Source organism: Pteropus alecto, unplaced genomic scaffold (assembly GCF_000325575.1).
Source record: "Pteropus alecto unplaced genomic scaffold, ASM32557v1 scaffold70, whole genome shotgun sequence".
NCBI lineage: Eukaryota > Metazoa > Chordata > Mammalia > Chiroptera > Pteropodidae > Pteropus > Pteropus alecto.
In genome coordinates, this window is record NW_006431912.1 from 4,165,618 (window position 1) to 4,179,582 (window position 13,965).

A 13,965-nucleotide genomic window follows, 5' to 3' on the forward strand; every position below is an offset into this window, starting at 1 on the left:
ATTAAGTTTTTTTTCTTCTATACCGATTTTGTTAAGTGCTTCGATTATAAATGGGGCTATATCTTGTCAAATGCTTTTTCTGCATCAATTGATATAATCATATGATTTTTCTTCTTTTAATTGTTGATATGGTGAATATGGTGATTTTCAAATGTTGTACCAACTTTGCATACCTGTTGGAAATCCCAGTAATGATAATTATTTTTATAAATTGTTAAATTTGGTTTGTTGATACTTTGCTCAGGGTTTTTACGTCTATATTCACGAGATATATTTGTCTTTAGTTTCCTATTTCTGGACTGTCTTCTGGTGATGTCATCAGGGTAATATTGGCCTTCAAAAGTGAGTTGAGAAGTGTTTCTTCCTCTCCTATTTTGTGAAAGACATTATGTAATATTGATATTTTTCTTTAAATGTTTAACAGAGTGCTTCAGAGAAACTACTCGGGGCTGGAGGTTCCTTTTTAAGAAATTTGTTAGAAATTTAATTTCTTTAATGGTTATAGATCTATTCAGCTTCTCTATGTCATCTTGGTTGAATTTTAGTTGTTTGGATTTTTAACTGGTTTAACTTCTCAAATTTATAAATTTAACGTTCATAGTGTTTCTTTATTATTATTTAAGCTATAGGATCTTTGGTGATATCCCTATTCCATTCTTAATATTAGTGATATTTCCCTGTCTTTTTATTTTTGAGTCTTCCTACAAGTTTATTAATTTTATTATTTTTGAAGAATCAGCTTTTGTTTCATTAATTTTCTCTATTATATTTCTATCTTCAATTTCATAGATTTCTTCTACTATGTTTACTATTTTCTTCCTTCTCTTGCTTTATTTTGCTCTTCTTCTTCCAGTCTTGAAATAGAACATTTAATTAGTGATGAGAATTTTCCTCCTTTATAACTAAAGCATTTAATGCTATTTTTGCCTCTGAGTGCTGCTTTAGCTTTATCCTGCATATTTTCATATGCTGTTTTCATTTTCATTTAGTTTTTTTCTTTTTTCATTTGGTTCTTCCTCTTTGATACATGGGCTATTTAGAAGTATGTTTCTTTTTTTAAATGTATGTGTTTATATAATTAAAAGTCTGCCTGTTGTCTTTCTGTTATTGATTTCTAGTTTATTTCTATTATGGTCAGAGAACATATTCTGTATGATTTTAACTCTTTTAAACTTGTCGACATTTGTTTGATGGTCCAAAGTATGATCTATCTTGGTAAATGACCTGTTGTTGAGTGGAATGCTATACATGTGTCAACTGAAGCCTATTGATTGATGGTGTTGTTCACATCTTCTGTATCTTTTCTGATTTTCTGACCAGTAGTTCTATCAACTGACAGAGGAGATTGTTGAACTCCTTGGCTATATGATTGTGGATTTGTCCATTTTTCCCTTTAGGGCTATCAATTTTGCTTCACATATTTGAAAGCTCTGTTATTTGGTGTATAAGATATTTAGGATCATTATATATTGTGGTAGTTTGATCTTTTTGTCTTTATATAATGTTTTTGTCTCTGGTAATTTTACTTTTAAGTCTACTTTATTAACTACTAATACAGTCTGATTATTATTGGTTCCATGGCATATCTTCTCCCATCATTTTACTGTCGACATAACCATCTATTTGAATTCAAAGTGAGTTTCTTTTCTTTGGATGAAAACCCAGAAATGAGAAGTGTTTTGATAGGGATTGCACTGAATCTGTAGATTACATCCCAAACACTAATTTGAAAAGATATATGCACCCTTATGCCATTGCAGTATCATTTACAATAGCCAAGATAGGAAGCAGTGTAAATGTCCATTGATTGATGAATGAATAAAGAAGCTGGGGTATATATAGTTTACCCTTGAACAATAAAGAATTAGGGATGCTGACCCCTGTGTAGTAGAAAATGTATGTATAACTTTTGATTCTCAAAAAGCTTAACTACTGTACAGTTGTCACTCAGTATTAATGGGGGATTGATTCCAGGACCTCCCCCCTCCACCATGTGGATAACAAAATCCACAGATGTTCTAGTCCCTTATATAAAATGCTACATAACAATGCATACAGTTGGCCCTCTGCATCTGCAGATTCCCAACCATAGATTAGAAATACTATTTTTGATCCACAGTTGGTTAAATCCACAGATGTGAAAACTGGGGATATAGAGGGCCAATTGTATGTTGAAAAAAACTCGAATATAAGTGGATCTATGCAATTCAAACCCATGCTGTTCAAGGGTAAACTGTATAGACAATGGAATATTAGGCATAAAAAGAATGAAATCTTGTAATTTCCGAGAACATGGATGGACCTAGGAGATATTGTGCTAAGTGAAATAAATCGGACCAAGAAAGTCAAATACCATATGATTTCACTTACATGTGAAATCTAAAAAACAAAACAGATAAAGAAAACAGAAACAAATTTATAGATACGGATAACAAACCAATGGTTTCCAGATGGGAGGAGGTGGTGAGATGGACAAACAAGTGAAAGGGACTGGGAAGTATGAACTGCCAATTATAGAATAAGTCTAGGGATGTAATGTACAGCACAGGAAATATAGTCAATATCATAATAAATAAATGTGGTGACATAATTACTAGACTTAATTGTGGTGATCACATTGCAAGGTTTATAAATGTCTAATTACTATGTTGTACATCTGAAACTAATATACTACTGTATGTAAACTATAATTAAAAATAAAACTAAAAAAAATAATAAAGTAGCTTTCTATCATCCTCCGCTCCCCACCCCCACTAACCCGTCAAAAAGAAAGAAACAAACAAAAAAGTGCATTTCTTTTAAGCACCATATAGTTGAGTACTTTTTTAAATTCACTCTGGAAAACTTTATTTTAATTGCAGTATTTAAATTTTTTTCACATTTAAGGTAATTCTGATGTTCTCACTTAAGTCTGCATTTTATTATTTGCCACGTATTTTAAATCATAAACATGTTATCGTCAACACTTGGTATTTTTAGATGGAGATGGATGAATGAGTAATAAAAGGTATTCACAAAAAGCTCAGCACCATGTGTCCAGAAGTTCAAGGAAACAGTATTTCAAAGAAATAGTTTAATAATTACTGTAACTGATAAAAACATGAGTCTTCACATTGAAATGCCCTAGTAAGCTACAAAAAGAATGATTGAAAAAAAACCTAAACATATTTTAATCATATTTTATAAACCCAAGGATTAGGAAAAAATCCTAATGACTTCTAGAAAACAAAATCAATGCCATCAAAAAGTATGAGAATCATCAAACATTCTATTTATCACCAACAAAACTGGATATTAGCAGATAACTAAAAATTCTTCAAATTTCTGAGGGAAAATGATATTCAATCTGGAATATTATATCAAGAAAAACTATTATTGAACTGTGAGGACAAAATATGTTTTAGATACGAAAAGATTCAGAAAATTTCTCTCTCACTTAATGTTCTCAAAGAAGTTTCTTGAAAAGAAACAAGTTAAGTGAAGGAGAAAACAAAAGACATGAGATAAGATAAAAGCTATTTCTTATTAACATAAAGAAATATTAACTGATGATAGCCTCAAAATAATCAAGCATTGATACAAAATCAAAGTAAATTGGAAAATAAAATTATTATCACTATCAAATAAGAGAGGCTGCTCAGAAAGGGGAACCAATTTTTGATCACTGCTTTGTGTGCTAATACAAAGAACCTGGCTAATTCTTATATATTCTAGCACCATTTCACCTCACATAGTTCATGTTGCTGCCCTTCAGCAAACATTTCTCCCTGCTGAAAATGCTATGAACACCTAGATGTTGAGTCTAGGAAATGCTGCCCCATCTTCCTATAAATGGAAACCTTCTGTTATCTTGTGTCATAGATGATGAGCTTAGGGATTCAGATCTCTTATCCACCTGTTTCCAAAGAGAGGGTCTAATGTAATGATCATTTTAGATAATATAGCATATCATACATCAATTTAAAACACACAAACAACAAATGCCCCACAGATTGGAGAGGTTATGTTGAAAAGTTTCCTATTTATTGGTCATGCCAGGGAACTTAGTCTTTTTCCACCGAAAATAAGTATAAGTTCATTAGGTTTCTCCCATAAGATTAGATTTCTATATACTCATCAAGCAGTAGATGGAAATTCTTTGAAGTCCAACCCTTATACACTCCTTTCAATCCTCAGTGGCAGCTAAAATGTCCCTTATCCTACAACTTGATTTTTCACTTCAAAGTCTCCTTATTTCCAATACTCTAACATGACTTAAATTAGACAATAGAGATCATTTCCTGTTTCTTTCTTGCTCCCTTACCAAGCAGTTTTGAAGACATAGAAAAGCTCTAGTCAAGCAACTCTTTAAATGCTTAGAATTTTACAGAGAAACCGTTTGGGCCTAGGGATTTCTCAAGGGTCTTTCTACAGTCGGCTATTGTATAACTTGCAGGAAGTCTGATTTCTTAGTTGTAGAGCCATTTCCCAGAATAGAGGCACAAGTCAGTGTCCTAACTGAAGATTTAGCTGTGCTGTACTCATTAATGCTAATGTAGGTGGCACAGTTACATTACATTGAACTGAAAATAATTAGAGGCTCTTAAAGATCTTTAAGTTTGCAAATTGGGCTACAGGGATGATACGGTGACATAGGTATGTGTTTGTGCTTCCATGAGAGTTGCACTCCATGGAGAGTAGATATTAAGTTTAGGCTTAATGTATATAAACAACCTCCCTCTTTTTTGTGGAATCCCCAAAAGAAACATAAAATCAGAGCTTCCAAGATAGAAGCTTTATCTGATTGAAAGCCAGGCATACTTATGCCTTTCTTTTCATATGCAGGTCATTTAATACTACACTATTTTTTTTCCAGTTTATTTTTCCAAAGAAAAGAAGATGTTGGTAGGTACTACTTCTATCTGAAATGAAGTCACTGGAAAGATTTCTATTTGTTCTCTAAAAATAAGATTTTAAAATGCTTCCATTTTATTCTAGATGTGTCTGTTTTATTTGAGAATTTATATTGTCAATAATTTATCTATTCCCTTCCAATAAAATTATCTTGTCAGTCATAGCTTACAGAAGTACCATACATAGAGAAGTATAATTTTATCAAAATTAATGCATATTTATCAGCTATAACTCTAAGACACTATATCTGCAATAGCTGGATATATAATTTAAAAAAAAACCATAGAGAAATAAATGACATTACCAAAATTGTTTTTAGTGAACACATAAACACAAACACGTGCATGCATTTGCACACATTCACTCATATACATATCTTTTTAATATATAATATACGTAATCAAAGTACAGTTCTTTCCCCAGAGGTAGAGAAGCTGCTATCATAAATGCCATATCGCCTGTTTGTTTTTGTCTTTAAGGAGATAAAAGGGTAAAAGGAGATAATTTCTTACCCCTCTCAATTAACTACTCACTAATAGCAGTATTGATGCCTTAAAAATGTTGATAGCATCATAGTAATCTGCCTTTTGCTGCAGTAAACTGCTTTACCCCAAAGGCAGCAAACTAAATCCAAAGTTTCAGAAGATATGAGATAGTTTTTTTTTTTTTTTAATACTGGAAAACCAAGGTCCCCTCCCCCACTCCCTTTTATACCAACACTGAAACAGTAAAATTGTCCAATATGATGTAATGAAAGAAATTCAGATCTCTCATTTTTCTTCAGGGAGTTGAAATAAACATTTTTTTCTAGCTCATTTGTTATCAGAATAGATTATAAGAATCATTGAAGAGCTTTTGATATCTTCTGGAAATTTTCACATTTACAAGTCAGTTACACCTCTAGGCTTTGGTTCTTTCATGTGGATATAAAGATGTTCTAGATTTCTGAAAATTCTCTTTTCTTTTTTTAAATTATGGTGACATTGGTTAACGAAATCCAGTAAGTTTCAGGTGTACAATTTAACAGTAAGGCATATATATATATATATATGCATATATATACACATATATATATTGCATTGTGTGTTCACCACCCATAGTTAGATTTCTTTCTCATGAATCTCTGTTTGACTCCTGTTCACTCTGTCTACTTCCTCTCTCCCCTGCACCTCTGGTAACCACTAGTCTATTGTCCTTGTTCATGAATCTCTGTTTGTCCTGTTCATTTGTTGCTTTTAGGTTTATATTCCTTCTACCACTTTCGGACTCTAAGGTTGTACAAAATCTGCCAGAATAACTCAGCTTTAAATTATATTTTTTATGTAACACTAAACTATTTTTTTCTAATTCTACATAATTTGTTGAACTTCTGGTGCTAAGATACAAAGCTAGTCAAGGCAGACCCAGGTCCTACCCTCAGGAGCTCATATTCTAGTTTCTCTCAGACAATAAACAAGTATTACAGGTTTACTGTGGTGTTATGTAAGTAATGGAAACCATGAAGCAGACACTGCAATTCATTTAAGTTACAATCCAGAAGCAGTCTAGAAGATAATTTCTCATAAAATATAGAGATGGGAAATATAAAATCAGATGTGATTATTATGTCCACATACTTTGCAACAATAATTTTGAATTTATTGTTGATTGTTCTGTTTTATATCCCTTTCTGAAGAATTCAGCTAAGAAATCTCTCTTACTGATTGATGTAAGAGAAAATTTAATATTCCCTATCTGCTTAAATGAGTCCTATTAATAAACATACACAATTACTTTTTTTTTTTTGCCTTGGCACCCAGGCAGATCAAAACTAAATTTACTATTCCACAGAAGAATTAATTTTAGATTACAATTTTTTGATCTGCTGAGCTGTCTCCATCACCCAATCAGATCTACCATTGCTAAAAACATGCATGGCCTTTGAAACTCACCACTATAATATAAATGCAGTGGTTCAAGTTGCTCAGATCATGGTACTTGACCAGATGTCCTTTAAACTACACAGGCCTTGGGAAGCTGGGTTTATAGCTCAAACCTAAATATAGGGTAAAGAGGATTGCTGTCCCGTTGGGAACTTAGATAAATGGTACAGGAAGGAATACAGGTTCATGACAGAGGACCTACTGTGTAGTAATCTCAGTTAATCTATGACTCTATTTCCCTCTTGAATAAATCTTGAGTCCAGGAGAAAGAACACTTCTATCCAGTTCTTTTGCATGTATGGTCAGGTTAGGCTTTCTCATCTGAGTCCTAGTATTATGTACCATTTAGCCGTTAGTTTTATCATTCTGTATTCAGTCATTTGAGAGTCAGTATACTGCTTTGTAGCTAAAGGTGTGGGCTTTACAGCTAACTGCCTATGTTTAAATCCTAAACTACCATTTACCAGCTTATCTTAGCAACAGTCTAACTTCTCAGAGCCTCAATTTACTCTTAGAAAATAAAATAATAGAATATTTCTGTGGGATTATTTGAGATGACTCATGTGAAGTGTGTAGAACTCTTCCACACCAAGGAAGCATTCAGTATGCATTTGCTATTTTTATTGATTTGCACTAATGTCATACATGATATGATGTTGTATTTAAAGTACATTAGTACAGATGATCTGTTATTACATATGTGTGTGGAAGCTACTCTCTAGGAGCATTTATCTGCCCTCATCAGGAATTCAGCAGATGAACTAGTTACATTCCTAAAACAGCTACTACGGACACTTCAGTTATCTCTTTTCCTCGTCATCTAAATTCGCTCACTAGCATAATATGTTACAATTACGATGTTACTGGAGAAATTCTGTTAATTAATGAAGTGGTCATCAGTGATGAGATCTCACTGGTGATTCTTAAAATATGCAGATTGGCTGAAAATTTTACAGATAATCCCAGACCTCACATGAACAGCAAACCCATCCCCTTCACCTATACCTTTGAGCATGACATTCCAGGCTTGATTCTTAAATGTTTCCTTTCAACTACTGATTCAGAGGTTTCTTAGGGTGAGCCTGACCTAACAATGATGTATTGTCACACTTGCCGTAAGAGAATCTTTCATGCAAATTATTTTTTTTATATTAATGGTGACATATTTTTAAAAATAGATTATATGCTTGATTGATAATACATGTTGGTGCCAAGTTGTCCTGAGAAATGCTTTTATTATAATTTGGGAATTACCTTTACTTATTTCAGACTGTTGACAGCTATCAATAGCTACCAAAAAGAACCCACTGGTTGTACATACACGTAGTGATTTTGGCCAGTTTATAGCAGTATGCCTCCCTAATTCAACTAGATTATAAAGTTGCTGACACAGAAGCCGAAACTTATCTAGCATTCATTTATTCAATAAATATTTATGCATATCCTAATGATTACAAAGTATTATTATGGGCAGTGGGAATCTTCAGATGACTTAAATTATGGTCTTTATTCTCAATAAACTTGCAATTTGGCAAATTCCTCTTTGTTTATAATCATTCTTGCAATAAGTTGTATAGAAGACATTCTTGGCACTACTCAATGAATAGTTAGTTGAAAGACAATTTCTCCCTGGAAAATTATTCCCAAAACTTTTAATGCCTTTCTCCCTCTAACAGAATAAGAGTTCCTTGTAAATTTTCCTAGTAGAAAATCAGACATATTTGTCATGAAATAAAACTCACTAACATATAATTGTTTTGTGAAAAAAAAAAAAAAAACTCTCTGAAATAAGCTAACTAGTTCCATTGGCTTTGTTTCAAAAAGAGATTCATGCAAGGGAACTCAGTTGTATGGAAAACAGCTTCCACCAACACAAAATAACCACTTTCTGCATTTTCCCCCTCTAAATTGGATTTTTAAATTTACTTTTCACTTGATGCCTTTCTGTCAAAATAACTTTTATTGTGAAAGCAGAATGTTTTACGCTTATTTACTTCATGACTGCTCTGAAGAGAAAACAGGCATTAAGGCAGTTTACCTCTAGTTTATTGTGTTTCCTTATTCATTTATTTTTAATTTTCATGTATCTAATACAAAGGGTAGCCCTTTGACAGAGTTGTTCAGTAGATATCAATTTTTGCTTGACCAATATCTCCTCATCTTCCTCTCTGCATAGGACATGTGGGCCCCATGGTCTCCCTGAGGTGCTCTGTGATACATAATAATTGACCTGAATGATATATTATTCACTAGCCCTTTTCTTCTTCCTCTCTCTTAGTAAGATGTAACCTCAATAAGGTCATTTCTATATGAAAGAGGACAATGGGTGGTGATATTTTAAATGAGCACATCTTCAAAGATGCACTGGCTAGCTCACTAATTTTTTGTCCTTGGTAACGAATACAGTAAGTTCTCACTTAACATCATTGATAGGCTCTTGGAAACTGTGACCTAAACAAAAATAATGCATAACAAAACCAATTTTACTATAGGCTAATTGCTATAAACAAGAGTTAAGTTCCTGTGGCATATTTCTAGTCACAAAAACATCACATCAAACTTCTACATGAAGACCCAAACACTTCTAATACTAAACACTGTAATAAACATGAACTATATACACATTAAAGAAAGATTAATTAAAACAAGATAATTCTTTTCCAACCTGCTTTTTCCAGTTCAGGGTCATAGGTGCCAGAGCCTGTCTGGTACAAGGTGGGACCTACCCTGGACCAGATGCCCTTTCCATCACAGGGAGCACTCATACACACACTCACTCACACTAGGGCAATGAAGACATGCCAATTAACCCAACATTCACATCTTTGAGATGTGAAAGATAACTGGAGTGCCTGGAGAAAACCCATGCAGACATGGGGAAAACATGCAAACTCCACACAGACAATGGCCCTGGCTGGGAATTTTTTTCTCATTAATGTTACAACAAAATGACATAGAACAAAGCCATGTTATTTGAGGACGTGCTATATCTTAATTTGGTTACAATGGCCTGTTGCCTTAACAAATTTTTCTCAGCAAAAGAATTTCAAGGACTTTAGCAAACAAAGAAGCAAAGTATACTCATGACGACAGGGATTTTTTAACTCCACAATAAAATCTACCCATCTTGTCTACACAGAGACATAAAAAGTCCTGTGGTTTGAGCACATGGAAATAGCAGATACTTGATTATGGAGAACTGAAAAGTCTCATTTCGCTTAAAGGCAACTTGCGTATTGCTAGTAATATCTCAACACATACTGACGACTTTTTTTTTTTTTTTGCTGGATGTGAGCATTCCATTGAATTTGCTTAATTGGTCCTCCATAGAATTAAAATTGTCTTTGGAAGTAGTAGTAGAAACAGGTCAGTGGACTAATCGTACACTGAATCATTGGCAGCTGGTGATAAAGCTGGCATCATTGTGAACATCAGGACCTATATAATGGTCAATATACAGTCAAAAATGAAATAATAGATCAAAATCAAAGCTGTAGTCAGAGATTAAATCACAGATGACTTCTACGGGGCTCTGTGCACTGACCTTTGCTTGAAGCAGAAGAGTCTTTTATCTGTGGGGCCCGATATAGCTAATTTGATTTCAAGTTATCTATCTTGTCTTGGATTCCCTAAGCATATACTCAGTCAAAAAATCAAGTACAATTATTTAATTTAGGAAGTACAACCTATACATATGAGGTACAGGAGACAACCTATGAAGGATTAGCATATTAAGCTGGCTAATACAGTGGGAAAGTCTTGGGAACTGTGGAAAAGACATGCTTCAGAATTTTCTTGCCTAAGGGATTGGAATATTTGTATATTTATACAGCAATATCTGAGAGTCACCTTTTGGGGGGCTCTTGGTACTTCTCTCCTCCTCTAAGAGTGGACAGGAGACCTGAACTGCCAAGAAAAGTCCTCAAGCACAGAGATACTGACTCTGGCCATGCAAGGTTGGCTGCAGCACACTGAAATAGTAAAGTTTGAGGGACACAGGTGGGGCATTGACAGCAGCTGTTTCATTAGAGAAATTCAGACTTTCTATACTTTTGATCTACCGCCATGAGGGAATCAGCAGATAATTTGATTTTATAAATTAAAAGTTATTATTATTTTTTTTTAAGTATGTAGGAAACCTAAGCATGCCCCAATCCAGCAGGCAGTCCAGATCTTCTTCATCAGTTTAATAACAACATCAAGGACCCAGGCTTTTTCTACCCTTTCCTACTATCCCTAATATATCCCTTTGGTCCTCATCCATCTAGTCATCACATGATTACAAAATAGCTTCTACAACACTTAAGGCACAACAAAGATCAAAGGGAGGAGGAGGACAGGAAGAAGCTAGCCAGCACAAGCTACTTCTTTTCATAGCCATATGTTTAATCAGAAAACAATGTTTACTAGGAGGCATCCAATAAACTTTCAATAACCTTGGAAACTACTGTGTCACAGGGCCAACACTATCTGCAAAAACAAGTGTATGGCTATCTATCAAGCTCAGTGTAGAAAATGGAAGACTTTCTAGGTACTTTAAGCAGAAAAGGATTTAATACAGGACTTAGATATTTACAAAATCACTGGAAAGACTTGAGGAGTGAGTTCTAATCTGGATCCAATTGATTCCTAGAACTATTTAGCTGAATTTACACATCAAGGCTATGATGTAGCACAATCAGGAAACTGGAGATATGTGAAGATACTACTGTTTACAGAGTTTAGGAAAACCAATCTGCGGTGTGATCCAATGATTAGGAAGCCAGGATCAGAAGACTCCTGGGAACATGGCAACACAGGCCAGAGCACTACTAGGTACAAAAGGAAAAAAAAAAGTATTCAAGTGAGTAATTACTATTCAGAAGACTTGACGCAAAAGAGATTGGGGAATGCAAAAGTCAATTGAGATTAACCTGAACTAAATAGATCACATCATGAGTCTCCTTCTGTGGTTAAACACATTGCATTTCTATAAATATCAAGGTTCTGTAAGTAAGAGAAAAGTTGGGAGCAACCGCTATTAGAAAACTAATGAATACTAATGGCCTCAACCCTCTTTTCAGGACACCTGCGAGAGAGTTCAGTTCAAAAGTGTTGGGGATGCTACTGCAAGTCCCCAATTTCCTCTTCATCAAAATCCTTCGCCTATAAAGTTTCTAGACTTTTTTGACTTAGTTCAAAGTTTACAACCATAGGTCTCTGCCTAGGCCTTGATAATGAACATAGGTAAGAGTGGCAAAAAGAGAAGGATACAAAGGAATGAGAGGTATGCCAATAAAAATTTGTTTTTATTATTAATATAAAATAAAAATCAATTTTTTCTGACTTAAGGATCAAATAGGTCAGAGTGATGATCATTTTTGTTCTTATTCAAAAGAGATCAATTGCATTGTTGATAAATTTTATCTTGGAAAGAAAATCTACAATCATTTTAATTAAATTTATTCAAAGTCTAAAATAATGTATGGTATATATTAAAACATATATGATGTTGACTCATTCATGGAAGCATTAGATGATGGATTTTAGTCCTTGTGATATATCTTAGGCTGAAATTTAGTTGCTCCTTACAGAATAAAACAAGCAAGCAAAGCTCATATTGTTTCTTTTGTAATTTCCAGTCAGACACTTCGATATAACTCTATCTTAGTATAAGGCACTGAAATTCTGCCTATAGATTCAGTGAAAATGATATAATATTTCTGAAGGTGAATGACACTAACAGGTTATGAAAACCCCACTCTCATTCTGATTCTAACAAAAGAAAGAAAGAGCTGGGTTACACACACAAAGAAAAGCTTTTATAATACATTTCTCACTCTCAGAATATCATATTCAGTGTTTTTTTTTATTCCATAACAAGAACATCAAGTGAAATGTAATGAAAAATATATAGATTTAGGATAAATGATATTACATTATATAAGATGAAACTATTATGTGTTCTGGAAGATTTCCTTGAACCATTAGTAAGTTTACTCAAGGCAAAACTGAATTTTTTAGGGACATGAATAAGATATAACAAAATAATAATTTGGAATTTAAAAGCAAATATCAAGTAAATAGTACTAGGAGTTTTCTATAATTAGAATCAGTTCCTATAATGCCATTAAAATGAGAAGCTCAACGATAAGGGTTTTTTTTAGCATTTTAAAATGAGAAGCTCAACCATAAGGTGGGTTTTTTTTTTTAGCATTTTATTATTAGTTTCAAGTATACAGTACATTGATTAGACATTTATATAGTTTATAAAATGATCCCCCTGATCACTCCATCTTCTCTCTGGCTCTATACATATTCTTTACATTACTGCTGACTGTATCCCTTATGCCACGCTCCCCATTCCTGTGACCACATATCAACTACTAATTTGTACTGCTTTAACCCTTCACCCCATTATCCCAGCCCCTCAATGCCTCTCCCCTCTGGCCATCACCAGATTGTCTTCCATATTTGTAAATCTATTTTCAATAAGTTTGTTCTTATTTTTCCTCAGATTCTGCATATAAGTGAAATCATATGGTATTTACCTTTCTCTATTGCATTCAGCATAATCACCTCTAGGTCCATCCATGTCATTGCAAATGGTAGGATTGTTTTGTTTTGTTTTTGATGACTGAGTAATGTTCCATTGTATATATGAACCATAACTTTAGCCAATTGTCTGTTGATGGGCATTTAGCTTCCATATTTTGGCGACTGTAAATAGTGCTGTCATGAATATAGGTGGCAAAGCAACAGAAAATGGTCAATCATAGACATAGATCCTTCCTCTGAATTTCAAAGAATGTTTGTAGTCTAAGATGAGGGGGAAAAGGCATAGTATTTCTGTGTATGTGTGTGTGTGTGTGTGTGTGTGCATGCACATGCATATCTATTGCGAAGTAGGAGAAATGATGGAAAAGGTGAAAAAAAAAGATAATATGAGGTGATTAATGGGGGACTTTCTGAAGTTTATAGCTAAGTTTTTGATTAGGAAATGAGTCTGGGAATTCATGAGTTAATATTACCATGCATTAAAGCTTTGTACTCCTAACACATATTAGATACTGCTATTTTTGATAAGGAAGGCATCTGAGTTTAACATAATTAGACTTCTAGTTTTCCAAAGGCAAAAGCTACCTTAAAGACTACAAAGATTATCTGTGAA